Genomic DNA, 16,488 nt, shown 5'->3' with positions numbered 1-16,488 from the left:
TAGTGGAGAAAGAGCTAGTTTCAACACCACGAGGAATTCAACAAGGAGCTTCTCATTTATTTTTTTTTTAAATTGGAGGTTCACGTTTTTATTTTTAAAAAAGAGGATTATAATTTGAAAAACAAACAAATATGAGGTACATCTGATATTTGTGGGGCCTGGCATGTGGCACCTGCCAGTAGCATGTGTCACTTGCCAGTGGCACGTGTCACTTGTAGTAGTGACATGCAGTGGCACGTGTCACTGGCACATGACACATGCCATATTCGGCTCCAACCCAAAAAGGTGTCACGTTTATGCACGGTCCTTGTAGCTGCAAGTGCACCCTTGTGTCCCGCAGCCCCAGGCCTACCACTGCTGACCACTTTCCACCACTTCCCTGCTCTGCGCGTCAATGGAATTTTTAACAGCACTCTTCCATACTCAGCAGCTTAGGACCAAACATGGAAATGAAAAGAATACTCAGCAGTATCCGTTGAGTAAGATATCTGTGCAGTCACTGCAGACCACTTTACACCACTTCTGCGCACCGAGATCTGCACAGCAATGGGATTTTTAACAGCATTCTCACATGCTAAGCAGCTGTAGGACCACCTCCAAAGATGGAAATGAAAAAAAATACTCTGCAGTCTCCTGTTGAGTAACTGATCTGTAATCAATAATCTTTATGCCCTATATTTAAAGTTGTTTGGCCATCATGGCAGGTGAAGCAGTGTCAAGCAGTGTCATAATGACTTCAACGTGTGAGTGGTTTGTAGGTAGTCGTGGCCGAGCGGTTAAGGCGATAGACTAGAAATCTATTGGGGTTTCCCCGCGCAGGTTCGAATCCTGCCGACTACGGATATAGTTTTTTTCTGGCATTTCAATTTTGCACTGGAAACGTATAAAATATGTACACATTCAACAATACAAATTCATGTTAATAAAAGCAACATACGGTGCGTCTTGCACTTGCATAATTTTATACTTTGGTGATTCAATGAGTGCTTTTGTTCGCCGACGACTATTTCATGAATCGGAGCCAGCCCTGCCTAGCGTGTGAAACGCCAACATGAACTTATAGGGCTTCAGCGCGCTTCTGTTAGAGCTGGGTTAGTTCCGATAACGAGAGAGACCCACAAAGAGACACAGAGAAAAGACCTATCCAGAGAAGAAGCAGCCAATGCCGCGCGATCAGCACAGGAGTTTGGTGCGATCTACAGGGACTCATGCAAACACGTCAGCAGCCTCACTAGGAGGACCTGCAGAGCAGGGAGTGGCTCCACAAATCACTTTCCTCAATTAACCTATGCGAACTTCTCCAACCTTTAGCAGATGGCCGTGTTCGTGTTTCTATGTACCCACATTGCAAAGGCACGTAGCTTTAAATAGCAATAACTTAAAAAATAAAGAATTCCTGGATATACTTCCAGCTGCTACTGAATGTAGCACTGCAATACGCTGTTTAACAGAAATAAATCTTGGAGAGGAGGGAGAGAAACTATCTACATACATGCCAACATTCTGTGACCAAAAATCTGTAGGAATCTTAAAGTTTCAAAAATAGTCAGGCGAGGAGGTAATGATAGGAATAGGGCGCGTCAGCAGCCCATTGTCATTGAATGAGCCCGCCGCCGCGGGTGCATTCAATGACAATGAGGCGCCTGCCACGCCTTCTGCCATCACGCCAGCTCGGGGGAGCCCTTGAAAGACTCGCCGGAGTTGACGTGTTGGGGGGCTAACGGTGCCTTTTGTGAAAGGCACTCGCGGCGGAGGGGCGCCCTTCGCCCACCTCCGTGGGCGCCTTTTACATCAAAGGCCTGCATGCTGCGCCTTCTCCCGCTACGCCAGCTCGGGGAAGTCCTTGAAAGACTCCCCCGAGCTGGCGTGATGGGGGGCTAATGGCGCCTTTGGCCAAAGGCACCCGCGGTGGAGGAGTGTTTTTAGCCCCCCGCCGTGGGTGCCTTTGATATTAAAAGCCTGCATGCTGCGCCTTCTCCCGCTATGCCAGCTCGGGGAAGTCCTTGATAGACTCCCCCGAGTTGGCGTGGTGGGGGGCTAATGGCGCCTTTTGCCAAAGGCACCCGCGGCGGAGGGGCGCTTTAGCCCACCGCCGTGGGTGCCTTTGACATTAAAAGCCTGCATGCTGCGCATTCTCCCGGTACGCCAGCTCGGGGGAGCCCTTGAAAGACTCCTCCGAGCTGGTGTGGGCAAAAAAAAAATGTAAAAAAAAAAAAAAAAAATTATTTTTTATTTTTTACAAAAAAATATCGGTATTTGGTGTCAAAAAATTGGTAGGCGGTAGGACTGCTTAAAAAGCGGTATCCTACCTCCTAAATCGGTAGGGTTGGCAAGTATCTATAGACGAGCATGTGACATTGGGGCTTAGTTGGTTAAAGCGCCTGTCTAGTAAACAGGGCATCCTGCGTTCGGATTTCAGCAGCACCTACATCTTTCAACCCTAATTAGGGCATGGCTGACTCCAAACTCGGGTCCGGGTTCCCTGAATGGGGAAATACCGGGCCATTCCGACCTTGGAGGGCCCGGTATTTCCCCATTCAGGGAACCCTGACCAACCCCATTCCCCTTTGTGTCCCCATAGAGCTCAATAGGAATGGGGAGCATGCTAACAACGGGCCCATTAATGACGGGCTCGTTGTTTGCATGCTGGCCCCCTCGCGGGACCTGCTAAGGATGTCTGGTAAAACCAGACGTCCAGAGCGGGTCTTGCAAGGGGACCTCGTAATAGGGCGGTATGGGTTTAACGGCGCCGGCAGCTCTACCGGCACCGTTAAACCCATATCGCCAGGGTCGTAAAGAGGCCCATAGTGTCATACCCCCGATCCATAGAGTTCAAGATTTGCGGGGAAAATGCAACCAGCATCTGTCCAGCTGACTTATTAGTGATAGGGCTATTACAATTACCCACACCTTCCCCAGTATAATCCTTTACAGGCACAGTAAAGCACATCAGGTAGCAGGCCGATTCCACAGTCTCTCGATATAACAGGTCCCAGACAGCAGTCGTACTCTGGCCGAATATTTAAATGGAATTGGGGATGACTCACTGTCATGTTGCACAAAGGGCCAGTGGAGAACAACCTCTTCTTTATTATCAAGCAGTGGAGCATTTGCCAGCCTCGAGCCCAAAAAAAGGCAAAGCCTTTCGGTTCATTCCTGAGAAACAATAGGAGCCAGGACGGTTCGTCCGAAATCAAGTCCACGTTTGGACAGTTTAATATGTTGGAGTGAGCATGAGTCCAAACAATTATTTGAATTTCCATAGAGGGGCCATCTCCTATCACCCACTCCCTTACTGGGGGTCTAAGACATCATGCAATGGTTACACATTACCTAAGAATAACAAAGACAATTGGTGTATATTTTGAAACACAAGATCACATTTATTAGTCATACACATTTTGGGGGACGGTCCCAGCCATAAATTAAGTCACATCACCTTAGACTTCTAAGGAAGCCCATTGGTTTGGCAGGCTTGTCATTTTCTTATAGTTCCCGGGGACACTTGTCACTATGGTTTGCAGAGTAGCGGACGTCCGCTTCTGATTATAAACTGTCAAGCTTCTTCCATCTCAGCGTTGCAGGCGGGTGGACTTGCCCTCATAGCCTTGTGGGCCTTGCTGGTAATTTGTGTTGTGTTTTTTGCTGGGCCTCTGCCCCCTTGCCCCTCCAACCCCCTCTCTTGCTGTTTGTTCCCTCTCCCTCCTCCCGCCTCTCACCCCACCCCCCGGTCCCGATTGGTATCTTGCTGCTCTTGACTGATCCTCCCTGGGCAGCCCTCTGCACGGCAGCCCCTGCGGCTAAGGGCCCTAAAGCAAAGGGCGGCTCCCTCAGAGGCGGCTCCATCTTGTGTCTGCAGATGCCAGCAGGGGAAACCAGTGGCCAGTCGTCTACCAGCAGCCGCTAAGTAAGGTAGGAGTGGCCCGGGCTAGGAGTGGAGCCTTCAACTCTAACCTGGATACTGTGCCATATAGCAAACACTCAGACTTAGGTGTGTTTTCTCTGGTATGTAAAATTGCATATTGAAAGTATTTAAAATTGCATTGTGAAGGTAGTGCCATTCTGTGGTTGACTGTTAGGGAGAATTCTCATACATGGTTGATTTCCCTTACCTAATGAGTCCCTCAGCAGCTTTGCTGGATTTCTAGGTTTTTAATTATTTTCAGCTGGTAAGAGTGTGAGCCTTTTTTCCCAATCTTACATGTGTTTTGCTGTGTGTGTTTTCACTTTTTGTGTGATTTTGAGCACTGGAGCCTCATATTTTTATGTGTGTTAACCAGCACCTTCAGTGCAGTGACACAGGGTTGTGTTTGAGACTTCCCACTGACTCCATTTTCTGGGGATGACTACTGTCCCCAAGAAAAGGGTAAAGTTGCATTAACCTTACCTTAGTCACTTTAAACCACAGACCCAGTACAACCCATTTTACATGGAGTATTGGAAAGGGTTAACTCTTATCCCTTTTTGTCTGTGCCTATTGGAGCATTGTTTCGCTCCCTTTACATTAAGACTTGGCTGGTGGCAGTGGTATCTACCCTAACTTTTCTACCGCGATTATCTTATACAACGTGGTAATGTTTTAGGCTATTATATTAGCCTCGAACATAAACCCGCTTGACCAAAGACATTTTATTTTGGCTCCGGCTGGGTTTATTCGCCATTTCTTTTTGTTTAAGTCTTTCTTGTGTTTTTCTCTGCGCGCCAAACCGGGGATGACTCCTTTGTTCGCTGTCTTTTCACGGGCTTCTGCATAGAAGCCCTCCTTAAGGCGCCTGCGAGGGAGGCATCTTCGGACACCTGCCATGGGTTCCCTTGGTAACCCAAGTCGCACTCCTGTTTGATTGGCGGAGGGGACTGTCCTTGCCAGGACAGCCACCCTGCTGTGTGATTGAAAACTGCATAAAAAGCAAGTCTCAGGGACTGGAAAGGCAGAGTCGCCACTGGAGCAAAAGAACCAACAAGGAACTGGCAGAAGAGGACCCCTACAATGACTGAACCGCCCGATGAAGCCCTGCTACAGGTCCGAATCTCCAGAATCCGACGACAGAGAAGATCCTCCAGGAAACTTCTTCCCTTGAACTGGTGCAACCAACTACCTGTACTGTTTGTACACCCAAACTACAAGCCAGGACCCCTCCTCTGGTCAAATCGCTGTACAGAACTACATTGGGCCGGAGAGCCAGGAAGGTCGGACTCTGCTTGGGTTTTAAGGAGTGCACCTTTTATTCGTTGCTTTGCACAACTGCTGGTTTCTTCCCTGGGTAGTGCAGGACCCTCTAAGTCTTCCTACTTCTTATCAGTACGACAGTCGCTTCAGGAACTGTGAGCCTGCAGGAACTACCAGGAACGTCTGCCTCAGCTACAGCTCCCTCTCTGTTTTAAGGTACTGTGCAAATCCGGTTGTCTGTTTCGTTCAACCGCGGTGAAAGTGTTTGAAATCTTTCTCCAATCCGATGGCTTGTCCTTCTCTTCTCTTTGAACTAACTTTTGTATCAACCAACCTCGTCCGGAAACCGTGCCACGAACTTTACCGCGAACTACCCTGAACTGTGTTATTTATTTATTTATTTATTTATTACATTTGTTACTCGCCCAGACCCTAGGGTATCACGGCAAAAGATACAGGAGAGTTAAACTCATTATTATACAATGTTGCAGTTACAATACAAATAATACATTTTTCTTTATACATAGGTTACAAGATATCATGTAGTCATATACCAGATTCCAATTGGTCAGTTAGCCCTTCCCATTTTGTTTCAGCCTTATTCGCAGTACAGCAGCTGCCCTAAGCAGTGTAGTTGGTCATGGGAGGGTAGGGCTTGAGCGGTTAATATTTATTGAATAACCAGGTTTTCAATGCTTTTTTGAATTTTCGTAAGGAATCCTCGTTTTTGATACTCAGAGGTAGTGCGTTCCAGTGAGAAGGGGCTAGAACTTTGAAACTACTTCCTCCTGCTCTGCTGTATTTGTATTGAGGAACTTCTAAGAGGGCCAGATTATTAGATCTCAGCGACCTACATGACATTTTTTTTTAATGGAGTTGTTGAGGTAGCTTGGCGCTTTGTTGGTGGTACATTTGTAGACGATACTAAGGGTTTTGAATATGATCCTTGCTTCAATTGGCAGCCAGTGGTTTTCTCTTCTAGTGGTGGATATCTGTTCAGATTTCTTTATCCCTAAAGCCGCTCTAAGGGCTTTATTCTGTAGTAATTGGATTTTGTTTAAATTGGTTTTGGAAGTTCCTAGGAAGAGGACGTTGCAGTAATCTAGTTTTGTTAGGATTAGGGCTCTAGCCAGGGTGATGCAATTTACAGGGGTGAGAAATTGGCGACTGAGTGCAATAAGTTTTGCTGTGTAGGCTGTGGACGAGGAAAGGGCTGCTATTTGTTTATGCATGGAGAGGTTGGCCTCAATGTAGACACCTAACGTTTTGACTTGTTTAAGTACTGGGATCCGGGTACCGTCGATATTAATGTTTGAGTAGTCCGGGTGGAAGGTGCTTATTCTTTTTTGGGAGCCCACAATGAGGACCTCCGTTTTCTCATCATTTAGGCAGAGACTGTTTAGGGCCATCCAGTTTTGGATTATGGAGTAAACTTTATTAATGGTGAGGGTGTCTTGGGTGTAGTCGCCTGTAATAGGGATGAGGATATGTGTGTCATCTGTGAAATTGGTGTAAATGACACCCATATCGTCTAAGGCTGAGAATAAAAGTTTAGTATATGCATTATAGAGGGTGGGGGAGAGGCAGGATCCCTGGGGACTCCAATGGGTACTATTATGGGGTCCGCTGCAAAGTTTCCAATGGCAACTCTGGATGTACGGTCAGTGAGAAAGGATTTGATCCAGTGTGTGGCGTTGTTGGAAAGATTAAAATCTTTTTTTAGAGTGTTGCATAGTTTGTCATGATCTACCAAGTCGAATTCTGCTGATAGGTCCAGTAGCAGTAGTGTGGCTAGTTTGCCTGAATGTCTATTTGGATTTTAAGATCCAGGAGGGCTGTCTCAGTGCTGTGATTAGGCCTAAAGCCTGATTGTCTGGCTCCTAGGAGGTTATTTTGTTCTAGGTGAGTTTGTAGTTGGTTGTAAGCTATTTTATCAATGATTTTAAATAAGAATGGGACAGTCGTTATGGGCCGGTAGTTTGTGGGCACTAGTGGGTCTAGTGTGGGCTTTTTTAGTAGAGGGGTGACCCAAGCCGCTTTAATGCTGACTGGGACCTGATTTGTGGAGAAGAAGGTATTTACAAAGATAGTGATTATAGGCGTGAGAGTGGAGGCACAGAGTTTAATTAGGTGTGCTGGAAAGTTATCTCCTTTGCAGTTGGACGCTTTAAGTTTGGCTATAGTATTAAGTACTGTATCATGAGAGACTGGTGTGAAGTTGAAGAGGGGGGCAGTATTTTCTATAATCGTGGAGATCTGGTTGGCCGTGGAGTGTTTGTCGGACAAGAGGTTTCTTTTGGAGATAATTTTGTTTTGTAATAGTTTAATTTTAGTGGCCAAGGCATCTTGGATGGTGGTGCACCATTCTTTACTTGGTTTGACTGGGTTAATTATGGGGATCGGATTCTCCAGCTCCTTGAGTATGGTAAATAGCTCTTTGCTATCGGAGGCCGCATTACTAATTCTAGTATTGAAGGCATCTGCTTTATGGGCGATGATGGCTGATTTATAGGTTTTGTTTGCAGAGTTCAATTCTTCCAGAGCTTCTGGGGTGTGGTTTTTCTTTAGGTGGTGTTCAAGCGATCTTTTGATCCGTCTAAGAGAGACTAATTCCTCGTTGAACCAAAAGGAGGACTTTTTGTCTTTACGTTTGGTTTTGTTAACGCAGGGTGCTAGGGCGTCAATTGTACTGGTAAGACAGTTATGGTAATGGCCTGCCAGGGCACAAGGTTCTTTGGCAGTAATGATATTGTTATTGAGGGCATTGGCTAATAGGGGGTTGATGTTTTCTGCTGTGAGTTTGCGGATGTTTCTTGTTACATAGGATTCTTCAACAACCGTTTTCGGTAAGTCTGGTTTTTTGCACATGATAGTGAAGTTTATGCAATGATGGTCTGACCAGGGTACCGGGGTGATGGAGTCTATGGATACTATAGTGTTAAGATGTAGTATCCAGTCTAGTGACCTCCCTTTTGTATGGGTAGGGGCGTTCACGAGTTTCGTGAAAGCCATGTCTTTAAGTGCACTGTGTAGTGCATCTGCTTTGTGGTCTTGGGGGTCGTTAAATCCTAGATTCAGGTCCCCTAGGACTAGGCATTTTGTGTTTGGTTTAATAAGTGGCGTTAACAATAGTGGTATGTCTAATTCTGGTTGAGATATGGTGTTAGGTGCTCTGTAAACGGTTATTAGGTTTATAGTGGTTTTGTGGTCCGTAGCTAGTTTAGCTAGCAGGACTTCGTAGCCGACTGGGCTCTCAATAGGGCTGGTTCTTATTTTGAGATGGGCTTTAGAGATAATGGCTACTCCCCCACCTACTGATTTTGTTCTGTCTGTTCTGAGAATGGTGTAGTCTGGGGGAATGGCAATGGAGTGCGATGGGCCAGAAGCTTGGTGGAGCCAGGTTTCTGTCACTATGAGTAGGTCAAGTTGTTGCTCAATAATGAGGTCATGAATTTCAGTGGCATGAGCAGGTATGGACCGCGCATTAATGAGGGCTGCTTTGAGGTGTGTGGATTGAGGTGGCTCTTGGGTTGGGGTGGGTGGGTGAGTGTTGGTAGTTTCTATGGAGTTAGATTGTTGTTTGAGTATGATGGGACTTTTAGGGTGTTTAGCTTGGGTTTTTAATAGGGGTATATTTCCTGTGTTAGCATGATTGATAAAGGTGATAGCTCTAGGAGGGTTAGTGATTCTAGATCTGAGTCTTTGGGTTCTTATGGTACCTAGAAGAGGGATTTGATTGGGTTGATTATCTTTGATGGGTCCTCTGGTTGGAACATAGGAGGTTATGTAGGTCCTTGATCTGAGTCTAGTGCGTCTAAGTGCACTGAGAACCGGGGTAGTTGTTATAGGTACTAAGTGGGGTGTGTTATCACTTGGTGGCTTTTGGATGCTTTTGTGATCTATTAGACTATTAGTCGAATGATACGGATTGGGGAATGGTGTAGTGCGGGGCAAGAAAGGTGCAGGGCATGGGATGGGGTGATGACGGGGGCAGGCTGCTCTGGATAGGCCGTTATCGAGGAAAAGGAAGTGGGTACCTGTGCAAGGTGTGTCATACGGGACGACACAGAAGGGAAACATCATGATTAGTACCAGCCTTGCATGGTTTGGCTTAGTTTGGAATAGTGAGGGGACAGGTATTGGCTGTCTATAGTGTACCTGAATGTCTCTCTAGTGGAACGTGCCTGGGCGAGTAATAGTGCTATGAGCTACTACTATTTTATCGGGCTAGCTAGAAGTATAAGTCTGGGCAATGACCGGTACATATGCGTGATTATGGTTGTAAAGTGCTAGGTCCTAGGCAAATTAGAGGTGGATAGTACTAGCTGTGGCAATGCTGACTAACATCACAGGGGTTCAGATGCGACTATGCATCTTGAGCAAAAGACTTTTGACCCATTGACTTTGGCCCTAAGCCTTTTCTACCTGATATTATCTCTGTAGTTCCTCTTGTTCAATTGCCCTGAGTACCTACCTGTTGGTTTGACCTAATTTCTAATAACTTTGTTTTTCCCTCACTTTTAAATTGTTGGAGTGCCATTTTGCTCCCACTTCATTTTGTGAGCTTAACTTGTCTGGAATTTGTGGTGTGGTGTATTAAGAGTGTGATTTTTAGAATGCATATAATAGTGTACTGTTATACAACTGAAAAGTGAAATAAATGTATATTCTTTTACTTGAAAATCCTGAGTCAGTGTTTGCCTGAATCATAGTAATTGCTGTCCTTTGTGTAACTATTTGATACTGCTCACTTAATCTTGAGATAAGTCTGGCTGCTCCGCTACTGCTACCACTATAACTGTGTAGTACAGGCTTGTACCAAAGGTGAACTTGTACTGTCACTTGTAGTCTTAATTGTGTGTGGTGTTCCCAAAGGGTACTGCATATAATTCTGCCTAACATTGACTTTTAGCAAAGCATTCATCTAGCAAACTTTCTACCATTGTCCGAGCACCTATCATCAAATTGTCACTATTGTCTTGTCTCTCTGTCTCTTCTGCTTGCGCCCCGCCCTGCATCCTTCCCTAGTGTTCTCCCCTCCCTTACCCGCCCCTCCTCTTCTCCCCTCTCCCCACCTACCCTATGGTGCTCTCTGTCTCTCCTATCTTTTCTAATGGCTTCTTTATTGACTATCCTGCTCTCCTCACTAAATCTGGTAGGAAGAAGTTTAAAAAGAACATCCTGGTCTCCAACCCAGCCATCCCTATCTCTGACACCTGTGACAGTGCCTCCTCTAAGAAAACCCTCACCGACATCCTCTTTGTCGTTCCTTCACCAGACCTATGAACTCTTCATATGGTCTCTGTGTTTTCTACTCTCTCTTCTTCTCCCATTAATGATGGCACCCAGTGGGAGACCCTCCTGGCCTCCTTCGACTCTTCTAAGGTCATAAATGTTTACCTGAATGGTACTGTCTTGGTCCAAGGCCCTCAGGCCAATCTTCTACTCTTTGATAGATGCTTCCCGTGCCTCATCAAATTCCCTTCTTCTCCTGCTGTCCCCTCTCTTCCCTCCATGTCTTCCTTACCTCCCCCTGCTGTCTCCTGCTTGGCTACCTTGCCCTCTCCTCCTTCCTCTTCTGTTCCCCCTCAGGCTTCTTCCACACCTCCGCCGGGCGTACCGCTTATTTGTACCCCTCCCCGGAAGTCTTTCAAGGACGGCAACCTTCTCCATATTGCCACTCTTAAATCTCGCTCAGCTGTCAAACACTCCTCTGACATCTGCCGCCTCCTGGAAGAACTTGACCTTGATGTCCTCGTTCTCACTGAGACATGGTTCATGGCCAGCTCTGTCACAAGCTTTGACACTCTCCTCCCTGACAGCTACAAGATCTTCTCTGTGCCCAAGTCCAACCGTTCCGGAGGGGGTGTAGCTCTGACCTTCCCCGAGTGGATTCCTGCCTCTGTCATTCCAACACAGGCTTACTCCTCTTTCGAATGCCTCGTCTGCAGGCTCTCTCTCTCTCTCCTAGCCATTCCCTTACTGTGGCTACCATCTATCGGCCACCTGGTCAGATCACCCCCTTCCTCTCATGAGTGGGCTGACCTCTTCTCTTCCCTCCTGGCAGGGCTTTAAGTGGAGTAAGAAATCGAGGGGGGGCCCTCATTTGGGGGCGTGGCTTGTGGGGGGCGTGGCCTAAAACGTACGTAAATCGTAAGGTATGCACACACACATATATATGCATGTTATATATCTGTGTGCGTACCTTACTATGGTTTGTGTACTTTGCAAGCCATCTTTTCTAAACATAGAAATATGTATTTCTATGTTTAGAAAAGATGGCTTGCAAAGTACACAAACCATAGTAAGGTACGCACACAGATATATAACATGCATATATATGTGTGTGTGCATACCTTACGGTTTGCCTACTTTTCAGGCCATTTTTTTAAAAAAAACATTTCGGTTTTTATAAAAGATGGCTTTGAAAGTACACAATTCAAGCCATCTTTTATAAAGCTTTGACTACGGACAAAATTGTCCGTCGGCAAAGCTTTATAAAAGATGGCTTGAATTGTGTACTTTTCAAGCCATCTTTCATAAACCTCGAAAAATGTCAAGGAATCCCCAGGTTCGCCGAGGGTTAAAGACGCCTCGGCGACCTGGGGAAACAAAGGGACAGTAACTGCCTCGGTGACCCCTCGCGCGAGAGGTCACCAGAGGCAGTTACTATGATTTACAGAAGTGGCAGCCAGGCACAGCATCGCTGTGGTTGGCTGCCATTTCTGTCAGATCGCCTGACTTCATGGCAGGCGCATATCCCGTCGCAGCTGGCGCCGCGACGGGATAATGCATCCCGCCAATGTTGCGTGTGGTGGGACGGGGGCCCTGGCAGGGCCCCGGCTCAGTCCCACTTTTTGGAGACTGCCGGGGCCGGGCCCCGGCAGGCCCCGGCCCACTTAAAGCCCTGCCTCCTGGTCTTGACCACTCAACTCCTCCTTCGTGGAGACTTTAACATACACCTGGATGCTTCCTGTCCTTCCTCTGGACTCTTTCATGACCTTTGCGACTCTCTCTCACTCTCAATCCTCCCCTCAGGTGCGACTCACTGTGCAGGGCACACCCTTGATGCTCTGATCTCTACAGATCTTCCCCTCTCTACACGTCTCACAGATCCTCTCTCCTGGAGTGACCACTTTCTCCTTTCCTCCCAGCTCACTCTCTCCACCCCTCAGGCCAAGCCAACTCCAGCACTGCCACCTAGTTGAGGCTTTTGCCGGCACTTTCTAATCCCCCCTCCCCTTTGGCTGACTCACACCCTGACACAAACCTCTCCATGCTCCACTCTGCTATATCTGATAATCTCAATGTTCTTGCCCCTGTCATGAGGATCCTCTTGAAGCCCAAAGCCAAGTGCAACTCCTGGTTCTACTCAGACCTCGCCACCCTTAAAAGCAAGTGCAGGGTGACTGAGAGGAAATGGTGTGCTTCCGGTACATCCTCTGACAAACTGGCCTGCCGCCTGCTCCAAAGGCAATACCGGCTCTCTGTCTGCACCAAGAAGAGAGCCACATCCAAGTCCGTGTCTCTGCGGCATCTAACAACTCGGCCGAACTCTTTAAAATCTGAAAGGAGTTGGCCAATCCTGCTGCAGTTTCTACCTCCCCTGTCCTCTCCCAGGCCCTCTGCACGGCCCTGGATTCTCATTCCATCTCAAAAACTCAGGACATCCTGTCCTCTCTCTCTTCCTCTCCCTCTGCCCACTTTAGACCCTGCTCTTCCTCTGGCTCTTTTCGGCCAGCTGTCCTGTCTCCTTCTCTGCCTTTCCCCTGTTCTCCCCTGACGAGGTTTCTAGACAAGTCTGATCTATGAACGTCTCATCAAAACAGTTTCACCCCTGTTCCTCCAAAACCATCAAGGACCACATTGACACCTTGGCCCCTGCTCTGGCTAACTTCTGCAACCACTCCTTCACCACTGGTGTCCTCCCGTCCCCCCTGAAGCATTCCCTTGTGCACCCCTTCTTAAGAAACCCTCCGCCGACCCGTCCTGCCTGGCTAACTATCGCCCAATCTCCATCACTCCTTTCCTGGGCAAACTCCTGGAAAAGCTGGCATCTCCCAGCTTAATCTACACACTAAATTTGTTGGTAGTCTCCATGACCATCAGTCTGTTTTCAGAGCTGCCAGAAGCACGGAAACTGCTCTCCTGAAAATCTGTGAAGACCTGCTCTCCAACCTCGATTCCAACACCCACTGTGTCCTCATCTTACTTGATCTCTGTTCTGCCTTTGACACGGTCAACCATGCCATCCTGCTCAACCGTCTCCATGATAACCTGGGTATCACTGGTCAGGCCCTGGCTTGGCGGACCTCTTTCCTCACTGATCGACCCTCCCAGGTCCAACTTGGGTCCTTCCTCTCCTCTATCTCTATCTCTTCCTGTGGTGTTCTATAGGGGTCTAACTTCTCTCCCTGGCTGATCAACCAATACCTGGCACTGCGTTCCTACCACATTGCCGCTCTCTGCCCCAACTTTCAATGCTATGCAGATGACAATCAGTTAATTTTCAGGAGCCCTTCCGTCACTTCTCCTTCTCTCATCTCTGACTGTCTGTCTGCTATCCAGAAGTGGTGTGCCGCCAATAATCTTTGCCTTAATGCCAGTAAGACCAAGATTCTCCTCATCAGGAAACACCTGCTCCCTACTTTCATGTCACTCTCTGGCTGGCCTCTCTTGGCCCTCTTCCTGCTCCCACTTGTGAGGATAAAAACCTCGGGGGTCATCTTCGACTCCACACTCTCCTTCTCTCCTCACATCTCTGACGTCTCTAGGAAGTCACACTACCAGTTGCACCTCCTCAGAGGTATTCTTCCTTTCCTCTCCTACCTCCAGAAGCTCAGTGTGTCCAGAGCTCTGGTTCTCTCAAGGCTGGATTACTGCAACAGCCTCTTTCTAAATCTGCCTGGTTCTACTATCCGCCCTCTGCAACTCATCCAGAACCGGACTGCGAGACTTGTCCTTAGCCTCAAACCCAGGGATCGTATCTCTCCCGGACTGAAATCTCTGCATTGGCTCCCAGTGGCTGCGAGGATTAAGTTCAAACCCCTCTGCATTGTCCACAAGGCCTTCTGGGGCCTGGGGCTTCGAATACCTTCAACTCTCTATTCCTAAATATCTTCCTTTTCGAGCTCTTCGCTCATCCGCCTCCAACTCCCTCAGGGTCAGTGGCTTCTCCAAGCAATGAGTTGGTGGTAGATCACCTTCTTCGGCTGGGGCCTCCCTCTGGAACAGTCTCCCTGCCTCCCTGAAACTTGAGGACAATCATCTCCGGTTCATTAAGCATCTCAAAACCTTCCTCTTTGCTTCTGCTTTCTCTCCTCCTCTCCCCTGCTGAACTCCTGGCTGAAATTGAAACTGCACTGGTCACCTGGCTACCCTCTGATATCGGTCCCAGGTCCCCTCCCCCACCGGGCAACCCCTGCGCTTGAGGACTGTTTTCTGCATCCGTACAGTTCTCTACAAGCACTTGACACCTGATGTCTGCACTTACCCTTGCACTTGCCACCAGCTGGCCGCACCTTTTACTTATTGCTTATTTATTCCATTTATTTTTACTGTCGATCCCATGTACTGCACTGCCCCCTCCAACCTTCCCCTCTGCACTTTTCCCCTTCTCCCTCCCCTGCACTTGCACAATCTCAATGTCACCTGGCCTATTAAGATCGTTGTCTGTCTTCCCCCTGTTTCCCCTCCCTTGCCTCATCGCACCTTAAAACACTTGTGTATAGGCGCGTTATAAATGCCATATCATATCATATCAAGCAGTAATTCTTTGGGCCCACTGAATCTCGTTGACGAGGAGACGGTACTGTCCATAAAGGACTCAGTCCCATCATCCGAATTTGGCTCAAGGTCACCTCCTCCTTACATGTTCGGTCTTAAGCGTGTTAGTCAAATCTTCAGAGTCTGTGTAAAGCACCACTGAACCGTCCTAAGACAGGCTATAACAGGGCACTGTTGCAGCAGCACCTTTGCTAGATTCCGCTATTGCCTCAGTAAGCAATGGCTTAAGTGGGGGTTGGGTGAATTGTACCTCTCACTGGTTTCCTGGTCTTTCTGCTCCTGTCCCGGAAAATTAGCTACTGCCCTTCCACTTGATGCGTCCTTGACAGCCCACAACTGGGAGGCCATCTCAGCCTTCCCCTCCTACCTAAGGACATTTTCTTCTTTCCCCACATCTCCTCTCTTGTGTTTATTCCTTCTTTTGAAATGATTCAACACCAAAGCTCAGATACCAGACTCCTGTCCTCCTACCCTTCTTCCTTCCTCTTTCTGTTTCATATCCACATCTCTTGCAAGCTCCTTCTCTGCTGGGGGCCATTGAGGTTCATACCAGCCATCGGGAAACTGCCCAAGGCTGAAATCGCAGCATCAAACTCCTCCCGGCTAGGGTTGCGCCGTAACTATGTCTGTGACAGAAAAGAAAATTTAGCAATCGTACACAACCTATGAATAAAACATGCTTGCGAACTTGCACCCTTCCAAATCCGCTCAAAAGAACAAGGAATCAACATCTTAAATGACATGCAAATTAAAGAATCCCTATAATCTACTTGGTGAATTGCAGCTCTTGCTTATCCTATCCTGCCTAAATGGAGAGGGAGGCTGGGACTTCAGGTGGGTGGCTGCAACAAGAGAATGAGCACAGCAGCCCCTTTGCCTTATAACTACTCCCCGGAGACCAAGCCGGATGGGTCTGTGCCAGGGGACACCCATTCCACTCCGAGGGAGGAGAAGAGGTGTAGGAAATCCCTGGGGGCAGGGGATGGTAAGAAGGGTGGCCACTATGTAGGCTGTCCCTCTAGCACCCCCCTGGGGGCTGGACAGCCCCTTCTACATCTGCATCCACATATATACCATAGACACTGTCAGCTGCCCCACTCTCCCTGTCTCTGTCTTTAAAGAAGCAGACTTGCCATCAGCAGAAGTTTCCCGACACATTGTTTAATCACGTCCCGCTATGGTCCTAAGCCCAGATGTAGTGAGGCCTTACCATGGGTATCAGCCTTACAAATTGCCCTCCCGGGAATTTCGTCGAGCCTAGAACACATGTTCGAGCCTGATCATCAGGAGAGGACAATAGGGTACACAAACATATTTGTATGCTCCAATATTGGCTTGCTACCCAAAGCATTAGCCATTGGAGGAGCATTCTCTCGCCTGCTGTCCAAAAAGGTGTCAGGTTTCTGCACGGTCCTTGTAGCTGCGAGTGCACCCTTGTGTCACGCGGCCCCCAGCCTACCACTGCTGACCACTTTCCACCACTTCCCTGCTCTGCGCGTCAATGGAATTTTTAACAGCACTCTCCCATACTCAGC

At 47.9% G+C, this 16,488-nt stretch overlaps 1 non-coding gene across 1 annotated transcript; it reads left to right on the top strand.

The window, feature by feature from the left end:
* The first annotated feature begins 758 nt into the window (after positions 1 to 758).
* TRNAS-AGA (transfer RNA serine (anticodon AGA)) lies at positions 759 to 840 on the top strand. Its single transcript has one exon. It is a non-coding gene; the product is annotated as a tRNA-Ser (tRNA).
* Positions 841 to 16,488: the final 15,648 nt, after the last annotated feature.

Source organism: Ambystoma mexicanum, chromosome 1p, assembly GCF_040938575.1.
Source record: "Ambystoma mexicanum isolate Mex_15411 chromosome 1p, UKY_AmexF1_1, whole genome shotgun sequence".
Taxonomy (NCBI): Eukaryota; Metazoa; Chordata; class Amphibia; order Caudata; family Ambystomatidae; genus Ambystoma; species Ambystoma mexicanum.
Note: the sequence above shows the minus strand (reverse complement) of the source record. Positions and strands in the feature narration are given on the sequence as shown.